This window comes from Bos javanicus, chromosome 5 (assembly GCF_032452875.1).
Source record: "Bos javanicus breed banteng chromosome 5, ARS-OSU_banteng_1.0, whole genome shotgun sequence".
Lineage (NCBI taxonomy): Eukaryota > Metazoa > Chordata > Mammalia > Artiodactyla > Bovidae > Bos > Bos javanicus.
Genome location: NC_083872.1, coordinates 36,775,782 through 36,792,394, shown reverse-complemented (window position 1 = coordinate 36,792,394; position 16,613 = coordinate 36,775,782). Strand labels below are relative to the sequence as shown.

Sequence of the window (16,613 nt, the reverse complement as noted above, 5' to 3'; positions counted from 1 at the left end):
GTTCTTTTTGGCATCTGAGACCTTAGTTCCCTACGTGTGTGTGTGCGTACAAATCGCTTCCTTTGTGTCTGACTTTTTGCAACCCCACTGACTGCAACCCACCAGGCTCTTCTGTCCATGAGATTCTCCAGGCAAGGACACTGGAGTGGATTGTCATGCCCTCTTTCAGACCCAGGGGTTGAACTCACGTTTCCTGTGGCTCCTGCCTTGCAGACAGATTCTTTACTGTTGAGTCACAGAGGAAGCCCCTAGTTCCCTGACCAGGGATCACATCTGTGCCCCCTGCATTCAAAGTACGGAGTCTTAACCACTGGACCACTAGGGAAGTCCTGTTGTATTTTTCATGTGCTGTGCTTAGTTGCTGAGTCATGTCCAACTCTTTGCAACTCCATGGTCTGTAGTTCACCAGGCTCCTCTGTCCATGGGACTCTCCAGAGAAGAATACTGGATTAGGTTGCCATGCGTAGATAGCATATAACTGAATTTTTACTTTGCATATCAGGAAAGTATTTTTATTCTATCTGTACACTTTTTCTCTGCTTTTTGTATTGTCTATTTCCTCTAAGTACCTCATTTTTATTTAGTTTTGAGCTTTTTGTTGTTAAAAATTTACCTCAAATACATGGTAATGAGTGAAGTATGTTCATTCTCAGTAGTGGGCAATAAAAGATGATTGGAAAGTCTCTGTGCATAGACAGGCTTGTGACCAGTAAGACTCAAGTAGAAGGGGATTGTGGTCTATGGGAATTGGCTTATCTCACTGGGTGATCCTCAACTGTTAATGACTTTTGGGGGAAGGTCAGAACCGGTCAATTTTTTTGAAATGGAACTTTGTCTTTAACCCATATAAATAGTATTTTAGGTAATGGGACTCACTGTTTAATATAAAAAAATATAAATTTTTGGCTTCTGTTTTCATTAAGGTGTCTAACTCTGCTGGAATTTCTCCAGATATTGCTAGCAAATGTCCTTCTTAGCTAGGTGAGACACAAGTCATTTTCTGTGTGTATTGACTGGAAGAAAGTATATAAACTACTTGTCATGCAGGATTTCCAATCCCATACTGAACCTCCTCCAGTCCCTGAGTATTGTCGAGGTTCAGAAACAGAATTAGGTCCTTCCTTAATATCCCCAAAGAATTTCATACTACAGGGCAAGTTGAAACCATCATCATCTCTCAATCTGCTTTGTAAAAACTTTATTAATATTTCTCATTTTCAGTTATCTCTTCTCCCACTTTGCAAGTTCATTCTTCTCTTCCTATACTGTCATATCGTTTGAGTTTGGTGAGGAGAAGCACATCTTCTCACTCCACCAAGTTCACATGCAACCCTGCCTCTGAAGTACTGTTACGCATGGCTCCTGGAAAATAACACTGAATAGGCAGTTAAAACAAAGATATCTTGCTTAAGGACAATGGGCAAGTGTTAAAATGAAAGGAATTATATGAATAAATCATAACATATTTTATTCCTGTCCCCTTGGATTTACATGTGAATCCTAAGGTGAGAGAAGATAACTGCAAATCATCGATACAGTAATTTCTCTGACGATGAGTGATGGTGAGCATTTTTTCATGTACCTATTAAGCAGTTGTGTGTCTTGTTTGGAAGAATGTCTATTTTAGTTTTCTGTCTATTTTTAATTGGTTGTTTGCTTTTTTGATATTGAGTTGGGTGAGCTATTTATATATTTTGGATATTAGCCTCTTAGTAGATGTATCATTTGCAAATATTTTATCCAATTTAATAGGCTATCTTTTCACTTTATCAGTGGTTTACTTTGCTGTGCAAAAACTTTAGGTCTCATTTGTTTATTTTGCTTTTGTTTCTTTTGCTTTAGGAAATGAACTTAAAAAAATATTGCTGCAATATATGTGAAAAAGTGTGCTCCCTGCATTCTCTACTAGGAATTTAATGGCTTCTGCTCTGATATTTAGGTCTTTAATCCATTTTGAGTCCATTTTTTGTGTATGGTGTGAGAAAAATCTTCTAATTTCATTATTCTACTTATTAAAGAGACTGGCTTTTCTTCATTGTATATTCCTGCTTCCTTTGTCATAGATTAACTGATCATAAGCATGCATGGGTACTATGAGTGCTAAGTTGCTCAGTTGTGTCCGACTCTTTGAAACCCCATGGACTGTAGCCTGCCAGGCTCCTCTATGGGATTCTCCAGGCATAAATACTGGAATGGGTTGCCATTTCTTTCTCCAGGGGATCTTCCTGACCCAGGGATCAAACCAGCATCTCCTGTATCGCCTGCATTGGCAGGCAGGTTCTTTACCACTAGTGTTATCTAGGAAGCCCATTAAGCATGTGTTGGGTTTACTTTTAGGCTCCTTTTATGTTATTGTTGATCTGTCAATCTGTGTGTCGGTTTTTGTGTCAGTACTCTGTTGTTTTGATTACTGTCATTCTTGTTGTTGTTTAGTTGCTAAGTTGTATCCAACTCGTTTATGACTCCCTGGCCTGTAGCCTGTACCAGGCTTCTCTGTCAAGGGGATTTCCCAGGCAAGGCTACTGGAGTGGGCTGCCATTTCCCTTTCCAGGGATCTTCCTGATTCAGGGATAGAACCTGTGTCTCCTGTATTGGCAGGAGGATTCTTTACCACTGAACCGCCAGGGATAGCTTTGCAGTACTGTCTGAAGTTAGGAAACATGATATCTCCAACTTTGTTCTTTCTTTCTCAATATAGTTTTGGCAATTTGGGGTCTTTGTGGTTCCACATAAATTTTAGGATCACTTGTTTTTGTTTTGTGAAAAATGTCATGGGTATTTTTATAGAGATTGCATTAAATCTGTAGATTGCTCTGGATAGTATGGGCATTTTAACAATATTAATTCTTCCAACCCAAGAGCATGAGATAGCTTTCTGTTTCTTTTTATCATATTTTTATTCCCTTCATCAAAACTTTTATGATTTTCAGAGTATAGGTCTTTCACCTCGTTTATTCCTGGGTGTATTATTCACTTTGATGTAATATTTAATGGGATTGTTTTCTTACTTTCTATTTCTGATCGTTCCTTATTAGTGTATAGAAAAGAAACAGATTTCTGTTTATTAATCTTGTATCCCACAGCTTTTCTGAATTCCTTTATTAGATCTAATAGTCTTTTTGGTGGAGTTTTTCAGGTCTTCTTGGAGAAGGAAATGGCAACCCACTCCAATATTCTTGCCTGGAAAATCCCATGGATGGAGGAGCCTGGTGGCTACAGTCCATGGGGTTGCAAAGAGTCGGACACGACTGAGTGACTTCACTTTCACTTTTCACTTTCAGGTCTTCTATGTATATAGCATCATGTCATCTTCAAATAGTGATAGTTTTACTTCTTCCCTTCCAATCTGGATACCTTTTATTTCTTTTTCTTGTCTTATTGCTGTGGCCAAAAATTCAATACTATGTTAAATAGAAGTGGTGAGAGTAGACATCTTTGTCTTTTTCCTGATTTTAGAGGGTAGGTTTTCAGGTTTTCACCATTGAGTATGATGTTAGCTGTGGATTTGTCTTAAATGGATTTTGTTATGTTGAGATATGTTCCCTCTACCTCAACTTTGATGAGGATTTTTATCACGAATGTTGAATTTTGCCAAATGGTCTTTCTACATCTAGGTATATAGTCATATAATTTTTATCCTTCCTTTTGTTAATGTGATGCATGCGTGCTCAGTTGCTTCAGTCATGTCCGACTCTTTTCGACCCTGTGGACTGTAGTGCACTAGGCTCCTCTGTCCATGGGACTCTTTAGGCAAGAATACTGGAGTGGGTTGCTATGCCCTCCTCCAGGAGATCTTCCCAATCCAGAGATTGAACCCATGTCTCCTGTGTCTCCTGTATTGTAGGCAGATTCTTTACCACCAAGCCACCAGGAAAGTCCTGTTAATGTGGTGTATCACAGTATTTGATTTATGTTTATTGGACCACTCCTGCATCTCTGGAATAAGTTGCACTTGATCATGGTATATGAACCTTCTTACATATTATTGAATTTGATTGCCAGTATTTTGTTAAGGATTTTTATCTATATTCATCAGAGTTATTGGCTGGTAATTTTCTTATCTTTCTTTTTTTAATTTTTATTTTTGGTAGTGCCTCCATCTGATTTTGGTATTAGGCCTCCTAGAATGAATTTGGGAATGTTCCATGCTTTTCTATTTTGGGAATAGTTTGGGAAGAATTGGTACTAGCTCTTTATATGTTTGGCAGAATTCTCCAGAAACTAAAATTTTGGTGGGGAGCATGCTGTAGTGTATACAGAAATTGAAATATAATGTTGTACTCATGAAACTTATATAATGTTATAAGCCAATGTTAATTAAAATAATAAATACTAAGCATTTTCCCATATTCTCTGTGGGTGTTTGAAGCTTTAGGGTATCAGCAGCACTGTTGATATTAGGATGTGCTGGGATAGAACTAAGATAATAATGTGGGTACATTGATGACTGATCTCAGAATTGGGGAAGGTGGCATAGGGCACAATGACAGAATTACAGTGTACCCTTGGGTCTTGACACATACACTAACAACATAAATAGTTGCAATAACAACTTTAGCGGACATCAATACAAGAGAGGATATCTTTGGTACCATTTTTGACATCTGTATCAACTGGAAAAAAGTTGCTAAAAGTACTAGTTCTAAAAGCACAAATGAAACTCTATGAAATCTCTTTGAATTATTTGGGAGAAAATTGGATGGACTTGAGATGTTCACAAGTGGGTGAAAGTGTGGCCTTATTTCCTTTTCTTGTTACCATAGGCTGGGGTGGTATAGCCTGTGAAGCAAACACTGTAAAAATCAGAGAATGAAAATTCTTTATTATTAAATCAAAAGAAGTTATATAATTACTGAAGTTGCAGAGCAAATTTATAGAGCAATAAGATTGATCTCACTTCTAATTTGAAGCACATTTGGTAATAATTGGGCATTCATAATTAGCCAAAGAGAGGCCCCATGAGTGAGCCTGACTCTTAGACGGAGGGCCCAGGCCCAGAGACGTTTGAGGGCAGAAGTGTGTGCTAGCTGACACATCAGTAGGGTTTGACATCTGGAAAATATTGAAGAGTCCTATATTTGCTACCCTCAATCACCCATACTATTGGCAAACTCAATTCTAGACTCCTCTCACAAGCTTCTGTGAAGCTTTCTCAGCTCTGTATTCTTTACTCTGATGTCTACTTAAGCCTATCTTTTTGTTACCTTCTCCTGACACTTTGTAGGAGACTTGTGAAAATCTTTGATCTGTCAGAGATGCAGCCTCTACTCTAAGCTACACTTTATCTGTCTTTGTTTAGTCTTTTGTCAATATGTTTTATTTAAAAATCAAGCTCCCTTTACATTAGCAGTCTAAGAGATGTAACCTCTTATCTATTTTTTATCTGTTAAATGCACAGATACTCCCTGTCACTCAGTTGACACTCTCTCATTGTGTATCCTGCATCTCAGTGGAGACACATTCAACATATTGGTTTTAACTAAAATATGTATATACATTATTTTTAACTGTGGAGAAGAATCTTATTTTAAACTTTAGCACATTTAGAAAATGCATATATGTAAATAGTACATTGACATTTAAACAAAGCTCCCCTCATTGTCTGAAGCAGCATCATAAAGAGTGGGCACAATATATTTATCCTTGTTCTTTTTAGGAGGAGTCTGAAAACTAACCTAAGTCTATCAGCCAAACTGACAATCCTTTTTCCTGCAGCACATTTAGTGGCATTCCTTTCTAAAAGGAAAAAAAAAAAAAGGATTGTTAAAACTGAACAAAGTATTCAAAACTGCATTTTTAAGCTCTAAATTTTTTACTTGGAGAATAGTTAAGGGCTTCCAGGTGGTGCAGCAGTGAAAAATTCACCTGTCAGTGCAGGAGAGGCAGAAATCGTGAGTTTGATCCCTGGGTCAAGAAGATCCCCTGGAGTAGGAAATGGCAAGCCACTCCAGTATTCTAGCTTGGGAAACCCCATGAACAGTATGGAAAAAATATGATAGCAGTTTATGAGCCGACCAGGTCAGAAGGTGTCTAATATGCTACTGGGGAATAGTGGAGGGCAATTACTAACAGTTGCTGAAAGAATGAAGCTGCTGGGTCAAGCAGAAATGATGTGCAAGTGTCTGGTGGTGAAAGTAAAGTCCGATGATATAAAGAACAATATTGCATAGGAGCCTGGAATCTTAGGTACATGAATCAAGGTAAATTGGACATGGTCAAGCAGGAGATGGAAAGACTGAACATCAGCATTTTAGGAATCAGTGAAATAAAATGGATAGGAATGGGTGAATTTAATTCAGATGACCATTATATCTACTACCGTGGACAAGAATCCCTTAAAAGAGATGGAGTGGCCCTTTTCTACAAAGCAGAAAGAGTAGAAAGCTGAGCACTGAAGAATTAATGCTTTTGAACTGTGGATTTGGAGAAGACTCTTGAGAGTCCCTTGGACTTCAAGGAGATCAAACCAGTCAATCATAAAGGAAATCAGTCCTGAGTATTCATTAGAAGGACTGATGCTGAAGCTGAAACTTCAATACTTTGGCCACCTGGTGCAAAGAACTGACTTATTGGAAAAGACCCTGATGCTGGGAAAGATTGAAGGCAGGAGGAGAAGAGAATGACAGAGAATGAGACGGTTGGATGGCATCACTGACTTGATAGACATGAGTTTGAGCAAGCTCCAGGAATTGGTGATAGATAGGGAAGCCTGACGGACTGCAGTCCATGGGGTCTCAAAGAGTTGGACATGACTGAGTGACTGAACTGAACTGAACTGAGCACTCATAGTTAACAGAAGAGTCCAAAATGCAGTATTTGGGTACAGTTTCAAAAACAACAGAATGATCTTGGTTCATTTCCAAGGCAAACCATTCAATATCCTAGTAATACAAGTCTATGCTCCAACTACTGAAGCCAAAGTATCTGAAGTTGACTGGTTCTATGAAGACCTACAAGACCTTCTAGAACTAACACCAGAAAAAAAGATGTCATTTTCATCATAGTGGATTGGAATGCAAAAGTAGGAAATCAAGATATGCAGAATAACAGTGGAGGTGACGAATAGATTCAAGTTTGGCCTTGAATTACAAAATGAAGCAGGGTAAAGGCTAACAGAGTTTTGTCAAAAGAATAGGCTGGTCATAGAAACCATTCTCTTCCAATAACACAAGAGATGACTCTACACATAGACATTACCACATAGTCAATACCAAAATCAGATTGATTATATTATTTGCAGCTGAAGATGGAGAAGCTCTATACAGTCAGCAAAAACAAGACTGGAAGCTGACTATGGCTCATATCATGAGCTCTTTATTGCAAAACTCAGGCTTCAGTTGAAAGTAGGGAAAACCACTAGGCCATTCAGGTATGACCTAAATCAAATCCCTTATGATTATACAGTTGAGGTTGTTAGTTGCTCAATTGTGTCCTACTCTTTGCGACCCCATGGACTGTAGCCCACCAGGCTCCTCTGTCTGTGGAATTCTCCAGGGAAGAATACTGGAGTGGGTTGCCATTTTCTTCTTCAGGGGATCTTCCCGACTCAGAGATTTGAGTCCAGGTCTCCTGCATTGCAGGCAGATTATACAGTGGAGGTGATTAATAGATTCAAGTGATTAGATCTTGTAGACAGAATTCCTAAAGAACTATGGTTGGAGGTTCATAACATTGTACAGGAGGTGCTGACCAAAACCATCCCCAAGAATAAGAAATCCAAGGAGGCAAATTAGTTGCCTGAGGAGGCTTTACAAATAGCTGAGGAAAGAAGAGAATCAAAAGGTAAGGGAGAAAAAGAAAGATATCCTAACTGAATGTAGAGTTCCATAGAATAGCAGAGAGAGATAAGATGGCCTTCTTAAATGAACAATGCAAAGAAGTAGAGAAAATCGTCAGTGCTATGGTTTTTCTAATAGTCACATATGGCTGTGAGAGTTGGAGGCTAGGTGCCAAAGATTTGATGCTTTTGAATTGTGGTGCCAGAAAAGACTCTTGAGAGTCTCTTAGACTTCAAGGAGATCAAATCAGTCAATCCTAAAGAAAATCAATCCTGAATATTCATTGGCAGAACTGATGCTAAAGGTGAATCTCACTAGAAGAGACCCTGATGTTGGGAAAGATTGAAGGCAAAAGTAGAAGGGAGCAGCAGAGAATGAATTGATTGGATAGCATCACCAACTTAATCGACATGAATTTGAGCAAACTCTGGGAGGACAGAGGAGCCTGGCATTCTGCAGTCCATGGGTCACAAGGAGCAACTGAACAACAAGAACAACTCTCAGAGGATAGAATGTTGTCATCAGTAATTACTGGGCTTTTCTTCATTCAACCTCCTGGAAAGAGATTTCCTCTTTCTCTCTTTGAGTCCTGATTCTAAATTACCAGGAAAGGGAAAAAATAGGATATCAGCAAATTTGGTTATGCCAGTATGTGGGTGCCTGCTAGGTCGTTTCAGTCATGTCTGACTCTTGTGTGGCCCTGTGCACTACAGCCTGTCAGGCTTCTCTTCCATGGAATTCGCCAGGCAAGGATACTGGAGTGAATTGCCATGCTTTACTCTTATTACAGGATACCTATGTTCCAAGCCTGCCCTGTGGACCGGGGAAATGTGATAATGGGTTGAAGAAATTATTAGACAAGAGGTGCTGGATGACAATCCAGGAAGTGATACCTAACTTTGGGATGCTATTTCTTTCCTCTTGGAAACTTCTGAGTTTACAAATATTGGGTCCATGATCTAGCAAATAGGGAGACTATAGGGATTTACTTAGTGAGTAATGAACTATGTCAGTTTACTTAGTGAATATGAACTATGCTTATGTAATATAAATTCATGTGCTACAAGAAGGGCTTTTCTGGAGTCTCAGATGTCAAAGAATCTGAATGCAATGAAGGAGACCTGGGTTCAATCCCTGGGTCAGCAAGATCCCCTGAGAAAGAAATGGCTACCCATTCCAGTATTCTTGCCTGGAGAATTCCATGGACTGAGAAGCCAGGCAGGCTACAGACCATGGGGTCACAAAGAGTTGGACATGACTGAATGACTGAGCGCACACACAGAACATCATAACTGTTTCATAATAGATATGCAAATAAGGGATAGATCTCTGACCTACTAGCTCCCATTTCCAAAATAATTTAGTGTTCCAGAAAAGCAAAAAAATGGGGAGGTCATACAAGATGGCAGAGAAGTAGGAAGTAGAATTTGCCTGCGTTCATAGAAACAACGAAAATATATCTACAAGTGGCATGAATCACACAGAACAGCTAGTAAGCACCAACAGAAAACTTCGGATGCCCAAGAAGACAAGAAAATCCTCACATAACTGGGTAGGAGAAAAAAAAAAGAAAAAGGAATCAGAGTGGGGCCTGTGCCCTAGGGGGAAACTTTATATTCCTTGTTTCATGTAATCCTCAAGAAATCCTTGTGAGGGAAAGATATTCTTAATCCCATGCTACAGATAAGGGAATGGATTATTATCAAGCTAGTCATTTATCCCAGGTCATAGAGTGGGAAGGTGGTTTGTCAACCCAATACTTTCTGGTTCTAGGACTCCTGCTCTTCTGGTACACCATTTTAATTTCCCAGAATTTACCATAGTGGCAGTAAAGAATCTATAATAAGTTGAGGATAATCACAGGGAAACAGGAGGCTATTGTGTAATTAAGATTAGAGATGGTTATGAACAGAGATAAGATATTGGTAGAAATAATGACAGAAAAACAATGTAGTTTGAGGACCTATCAGAAATAACCTTATGAAAGGTTACATTTGATTAACCAAATGTTGAGGATAAAAGAGAGGGAGGAATTGATGTTATACTAAGGTTTCTGTATCTACTACAAGTGAACTTCACTGAGTAGGCTTAAGCAAGACAAGGAATGAACGGAAGAGTTGAGGTAATGTGCATGTGTTAGCACTCAGGGTGGGTTTGTCCAATAAATATGCCATCTGCAGTCTTATATGTCTTCTGTAGAGAAATTAGAGAAAATTAATAGCTAAAGTTGGGGAATTTGAGTTGGAACTTTACTTGTAAACATTTTTAGGTTCAGATGCAGTTTTAGTCACTCTAGGCTCTTCTCTGGTGGCTCAGTTGGTAAAGAATCCACCTGCAATACAGGAGACCTGGGTTCGATCCCTGGGTTGGGAAGATCTGAAGGAGGGCATGGCAACCCACTTCAGTATTCTTGCCTGCAGAATCCCATGGAAGGAGGAGCCTGGTGGGCTGCAGTCCACGGGGTCGCAAAGAATCGGACACACGACTGAGCGACTAAGCACACACACAGTCCCTAACAATTGTCTGCAATAGTTGTCACCTTCCAGTGGATTCTGCTCTGTAGCTTCATACCCTAGGTCTTTCTTGGAAAGTCCTTACACATGTATTGATTTCCTTCTAAGTTTTTTAATAGTCAAGAAGTAGAAATTTTTAAAAGAAATACTAAAATGTGGTTATTTGGATAATAGTTGAACAAGTGACTGAATTGAAGACTTTTAATCATTTCATTACAAAAAAATTAAGAAAGGCTAATATCATAATATGTTTAATTTCTGGCATTTTATGTAGACAGATTTTCACCTCAAGCCTTAAGAGCACTTAGAGTTTTTGCCTCAGGTTCATTTTGTTTAATACAGGTCTGTACTCATGTTAAGTCAACTCCTTATCCATGATTTACTTGTTTGTGATGCCCCCAATCTTGTTTATGTTGCCCAAACGTGGCTGAGAGAGACAGCTGTGACATTATGAATCCAGCTGGCCACAGATGGATCTTCAGTGAAGCATGAATCCATTTTGGGTTGGTGATCTATGTTTACTGCCTCTTGTTAAACTTTCAGAGATTCAGCTCCTAAATCACCTGGCATTGACTGAATCCACTTACATATAAGTAATAGACTGAAGTAAGCTGCAGCCTTTGTTGCTTGTGCTCAAGACTCTCACCTGTAGGGACAATTCTTTATATTATTATTTTATTGTCCACGTTTTATAGTCCATGTTAGAGTCTGTTTAGTTTATGGCCATTTAGCACATATGTTTCATTAGGTGCAATAAGCTTAGTAGCTCATGTTTTGAGGTTACAATGATTATGAGCCTTTCCAAGATTTTGTTGACATTTCCACATTTATGTTATGGATTTGACAGTTAAACTTGAAATCTCAAGGAGAAGGGGATGAAGTTGTAGCCTGAAAAGAAATTATTTTAGAATTTTTAGAGAAAATATCAATGATAAATGTTTATCTGCAAGGCTGATAGGAGTGCAGGCTTTTTTAGATCTATGCACAGATAACCAGTTAAAGCACAAAGCAAAACAAAGATGTATGCATAGTTGAAATAATTAGCTAAAACTGAACAAAACTGAAACTGTAACAGTGGCTCCTAGCAAATAAAATTTAATTTTGAATCAGAATCCAAAAACTCTTGAGTGTATAAGCTCCATAACTTCACTTTTTCAGAGTCCAGTGTGATATTCAAACTGGCCAGAATTGCTAATATAGATATATACACACTGGGTCCTTTACAACCTGAGTAGGAAATACTGTTAAATGTTAATGGATATGCAAATCAGTGAACTTGTGGTTGAAAGTTTTTATGGCAGGTTGGCCTATTTGTAATTCTTCTTTACATTTGTCCAGAGCAGCAAAATTTAGAACTGCTAAATTTTTTGATACAATATGTTCTTTTTTTTTTTTTTTTATAAAAAAAAAGCTTCTCTCATGGCTCAGTGGTAAAGAAGCTGCCTGTGATGCAGGAGACACAGGAGATGCAGGTTCCGTCCCTGGCCAGGAGGATCCCCTGGAGAACGAAGTGGCAGTTCACTCCAGTATTCTTGCCTAGGAAGTCCCATGGACAGAGGAACCTGGAGATTTTTAAGATTTTGTATCAGGCATTAGCTGATTTATAGTACTTAGTTTCAGGAGTACAACAAAGTGATTCAGTTATACATACATCATTTCCTTTTCAAATGATTTTTCCATTTAGGTTATTACAGATTTTTGAGCAGAATTTCCTGTGCTGTACAGTAGGTCCTTGTTGTTTATCTGGTTTAGAAAAGCAGAGACATTACTTTGCCAACAAAGGTCCATCTAGTCAAGGCTATGGTTTTTCCTGTGGTCATGTATGGATGTGAGAGTTGGACTGTGAAGAAGGCTGAGCGCCAAAGAATTGATGCTTTTGAACTGTGGTGTTGGAGAAGACTCTTGAGAGTCCCTTGGACTGCAAGGAGATCCAACCAGTCCATTCTGAAGGAGATCAGCCCTGGGATTTCTTTGGAAGGAATGATGCTAAAGCTGAAACTCCAGTACTTTGGCCACCTCATGCGAAGTGTTGACTCATTGGAAAAGACTCTGATGCCGGGAGGATTGGGGGCAGGAGGAGAAGGGGACGACAGAGGATGAGATGGCTGGATGGCATCACTGACTCGATGGACGTGAGTCTGAGTGAAGTCCGGGAGTTGGTGATGGACAGGGAGCCCTGGCATGCTGCGATTCATAGGGTCGCAAAGAGTCGGACACGACTGAGCGACTGAACTGAACTGAACTGAACTGAGTGTGTGTATGTAATTCTAAATTCCTGATTTATCCCTCCCTCTCTGCCTTTTATCCTTGGTAACCATAAATTTGTTTTTACATGTGTGACTCTACTTCTGTTTTGTAAATAAGTTCATTTGTATCAGTTTTTCTTTTAGATTCTGTATATAAGCCATATCCTATGATATTTTTCTTTGTCTGACTTTACTTAATGCAACAACCTCCAGGTCCATCCATGTTGCTGCAAGTGACATTATTTCATTCCTTTTAATGACTGAGTAGTATTCTACTGTATAATATGTACCACATCGCTTTTATCCATTCGTTTGTCAATGGACATTTAGGTTGCTTCCATATCTTGGCTGTTCTCAACAGCACTACAATGAATATTAGGGTGCATATATCCTTTCAAACCATGTTTTTCTCCAGATATATGCCTAGGAGTGGGATTGCTGCATTATATGGTAACTATATTTTTAGCCTTTTAAGGAAACTCCGTATCGTTCTCCATAGTGGCTGTACCAATTTACACTCCCACCGAAGTGTAGGAGGATTTTTTTCCTATAGTCTGTTTATCATTTATTGTTTGTAGACTTTTTGATGATGGCCGGTGTGAGATGATATCTCTAGGTAGTTTTGAGTTTTTTTTCTCTAATATTATGATTAGCGATGATGAGCATCTTTTATTGTGCCTGTTTGTCATCTGTATGTCTTCTTTGGAGAAATGTCTAGAATAACTAATAAATTTTAAATATCACTCTTCACTTTTAAATATATTAATTAATTTATTCTTAATTAAATTCTCTATGCTATGTCCTCTGCTTTATCATGGCATCCAGTACTCACCATGTGCCCACAGCCGCAGAGGAGGGACATTCTCTTGTTTTGTGCTGATGTATCTTTCTACATGAATATAGGATAGTTATTCTGCCATCAAGGAGATACAAATGTAGTTGGAGAAGTGAAGTAAACACAGAAAACAATTTGAAAACATGTAAAAATTCTTCATGTCAATCTTATTTTATTGCTATTTCTAGGATTTAGTATATATTGGTTTACCTGTGTAATATATCAATAAATATGAATAACTTGGGTCCCTTTGTTAATTCATAAATTAAGCAGATGTTTACTGATTACTTACCCCTTGTAGGCAGTGCTCTAGGCTCTGGGGTATCAACAGTGGAAAGAATGGAATGATAAAAATGACTTGCAGTCCTCCTGGAACTTATGGAATAGTTTTAGCTATTGTTTACTCTCTTTGTTTTCAGGATCTTGATAGGGTCTTGTTTCTCGACATCCTAGTAACTTTTGATTGAATGATGGATTTTATAAATAAAAATAGATGATATTTTATTCTTCCTGAAAAGGTTCACTTTTTCCTCTGTTAAGAGCAAAGAATAGAAGCTGATCACCTTAATTCAGTCATGAAATGGACTGGATAAGGGTTGATTTACAGTTTCAACAAGGACAGTTTCGTCACAGGTTTTCTTTAGTCTTCCATACCCTTGTATATCCTGGGCCATTCTCTCAGAATTTTCTGAATTATAATAGTTTCCTCAGCATGAAGTAGCCAGACCTCTGCTATACTTTACAGAGACGTTCTCCATCCAAGTCGTAACCAGGCCCAACCCTGCTTAGCTTCTGAGATCAGACAAGATGGAGTGCGTTCAGGATGGTATGGCCATAGACTATAGACTTTCTGCTTAGTCTCTCAGCTTTCCTTGTGCAAAAGTTCATAATTTGGCAAAAGTCTTGAAAGGAAAACTGGCTGTGTATCTTACTCTCTTCTGAGCATCTCCTTTCTCACAAGAATCTTGGCTCCTTAAATTTCAAACATTGCCTCTTTAACCTACTGAGACTGTTCTCTGCCCAGGCAAAATCCAGGTTCTCGTCTTCTTGCCTTGCACGTGGAATCAGCTAATGTCCCCAGAGAAAATACAGTTAACTTTCCTGTAATGCTCGCCAATCTGGTATCTTGATTTTTCTTCTCTTCACTGCTTCATCAGCTCTTAGATGACTTTAAGTGGATTTGGGGAGTTATTTTTATATTTTGTTTCTTTTTTGGGGGTTTTTTTGGCTGGATCATTAGTCTGTTGCATGCTTACTATCTCATCCTTGTTTTCAGATACTGAAATAGAAGAATCATGCCTTCTTTTACATACATCTATACAACCACAAAGAATGTAGCCAGGAATTTCTATCCTAGCCCAATGTATTCTGGAATTAACTGGCAGACTGAACAGGTAGAGATATAACATTGAACAAAATCTTCAATGTGTCATTGAAAAAGCTGGACAATTAACAGAGCTACTATTCTATAGTACCCTAAGTCCAATGACCCAGAGCTGCTTAGATGGGTGAACTCAGTATAAGTGGGAATCCAAGACCTGATGGTAGCTCTAGGGAGTTGTAGCTTCTGGATGCTTCTCTTGGCATGTTGTTATGAATTATCCCCACAGGAAGTAATTCTTGATTGTCACTGTCTTATTAAAATACTGGGGGACAGAGATATTCTTTGTGCTTTTTATATCTCTACTAACAGTTGTAGGAAGAAGGTATAGCACAGTAGTTAAGTGCATGGATTTGGGAGTCAATCAAATTTATATTCAAATCTTGTCCATTCATTGGATGCTTAAACTTGAGAAAGTTGCAAAAACTCTCTAAAGCCTTAATTCCATATCTGTGAAATGGGAATAACAATACATTTCGTTGTTCTGATATGAAAGTTGATGGGGACTGTGTTTTTAAAATGCTAGTAACAATCTCTAGCACATTGCTAGTATGCAGTTTTTGGTAGCTTAAGTTTTTTTTTTGTGTGTGGCTATTATGGAAACGCATGGAATAAGACCCAGAATTTTGAGATGAGACCTTAAGATATGTACATAGCCCCTCCAAAGTAAGTAGATGAAGCACATGGAAAACGTTGTTAAGAATTCTTAAGTTTGTTTTTGTTGTTAAAAACCATTTAAATATCTGTGTAAATATCTGTACATTTAAATATCAGATAAAAAACTATCTGAAATAACTCTAGAAAAAACAACTGAATTGGAAGCAGTTTAACTCTCAATGACTTCAAAAATGTGCTTCTTCATAGTTTCAGTAGATAACTAACAAACATTTATTTACTGCATATTGTTTTAAAGTTAATCTAATGGGTACTCTAAGTTGTATAGGTATTATCATGTTTAAGAAAAGGAAAAAAAAATTTAAAGTAAAATAAAACTGAGTAAAAAAAATACTTAGAATTAAAAAAAATATGTACAGAGGAATTTGGTTCCTAGGTACCATTCATTAGTTACATGGTATTGATTGGGCAGGGTAAGTGATCTTTTTGAATCCCAGTTTTCTTAGTGAAATTACAAATGGGAAAAATGATAGTTAGGATTTTCTTCACTACCAAACGAGAAAATGAAAATGCTTAATAAGCAATAAGCATGATCTTATTACCTGTTTTTAATAGTCGGGTGTACCTTTGAACCTTTCTTTGAGCTCTGAGGAATATAAACTTGTGTTTAATAGCAAGCAAACAATAACTAGCTATGCCAAGTGATGAAGTGGAATCTGGCCATTGCTATTAAGTAATAATTTAAGTCACATGTATTTGAGTAAAATTTTACATCGCTTCCCTACGTGGAAATTTTTCCCAAATCTTGACTTTCTTCTGAACATTTTTCAGATATGACATTATACTTAAAACTTACTCCCAGCATCTTTTCAATAGTTCTGACTTTGAGAAGACAGAACTGGAGGAAAGTGAGCTCTTCTCTTCCTTTCTAGTTACACTAATTCAGGAATTGTTTCTGTTCTCCTCATACTTGAGTGAGCATAGAATGATGCCTTTGCTGAGTATTTCTGTTTGATTTTCCAAAAGCTGTTGTCAGTCCTTACAGCGCAAAAATGAAAGGCACATGGTAATTGGTGTAGCCACAGTCAGTTTTCAAATCTAATTGGAACTGACCCAGACACCCTCAGAGCTCCTCCTAGCCTTTCAGATTTATAAGCGCATCTGGTGAGACAAAAGCAAGAAAGTTTGTTAAAAGGGGGGAAATTCCCTTTTGAGTGTTGCTGAACCAGAAAGCTTTGACTGTAT

The 16,613-nt window shown here is 38.1% G+C and overlaps 1 protein-coding gene across 5 annotated transcripts in view; it reads left to right on the top strand.

Annotated features, from left to right (window-relative positions):
• TMEM117 (transmembrane protein 117) overlaps positions 1-16,613 on the top strand; it is a 603,954-nt gene that overhangs the window by 293,524 nt on the left and 293,817 nt on the right. The gene's annotated exons all lie outside the window — the stretch shown is intronic.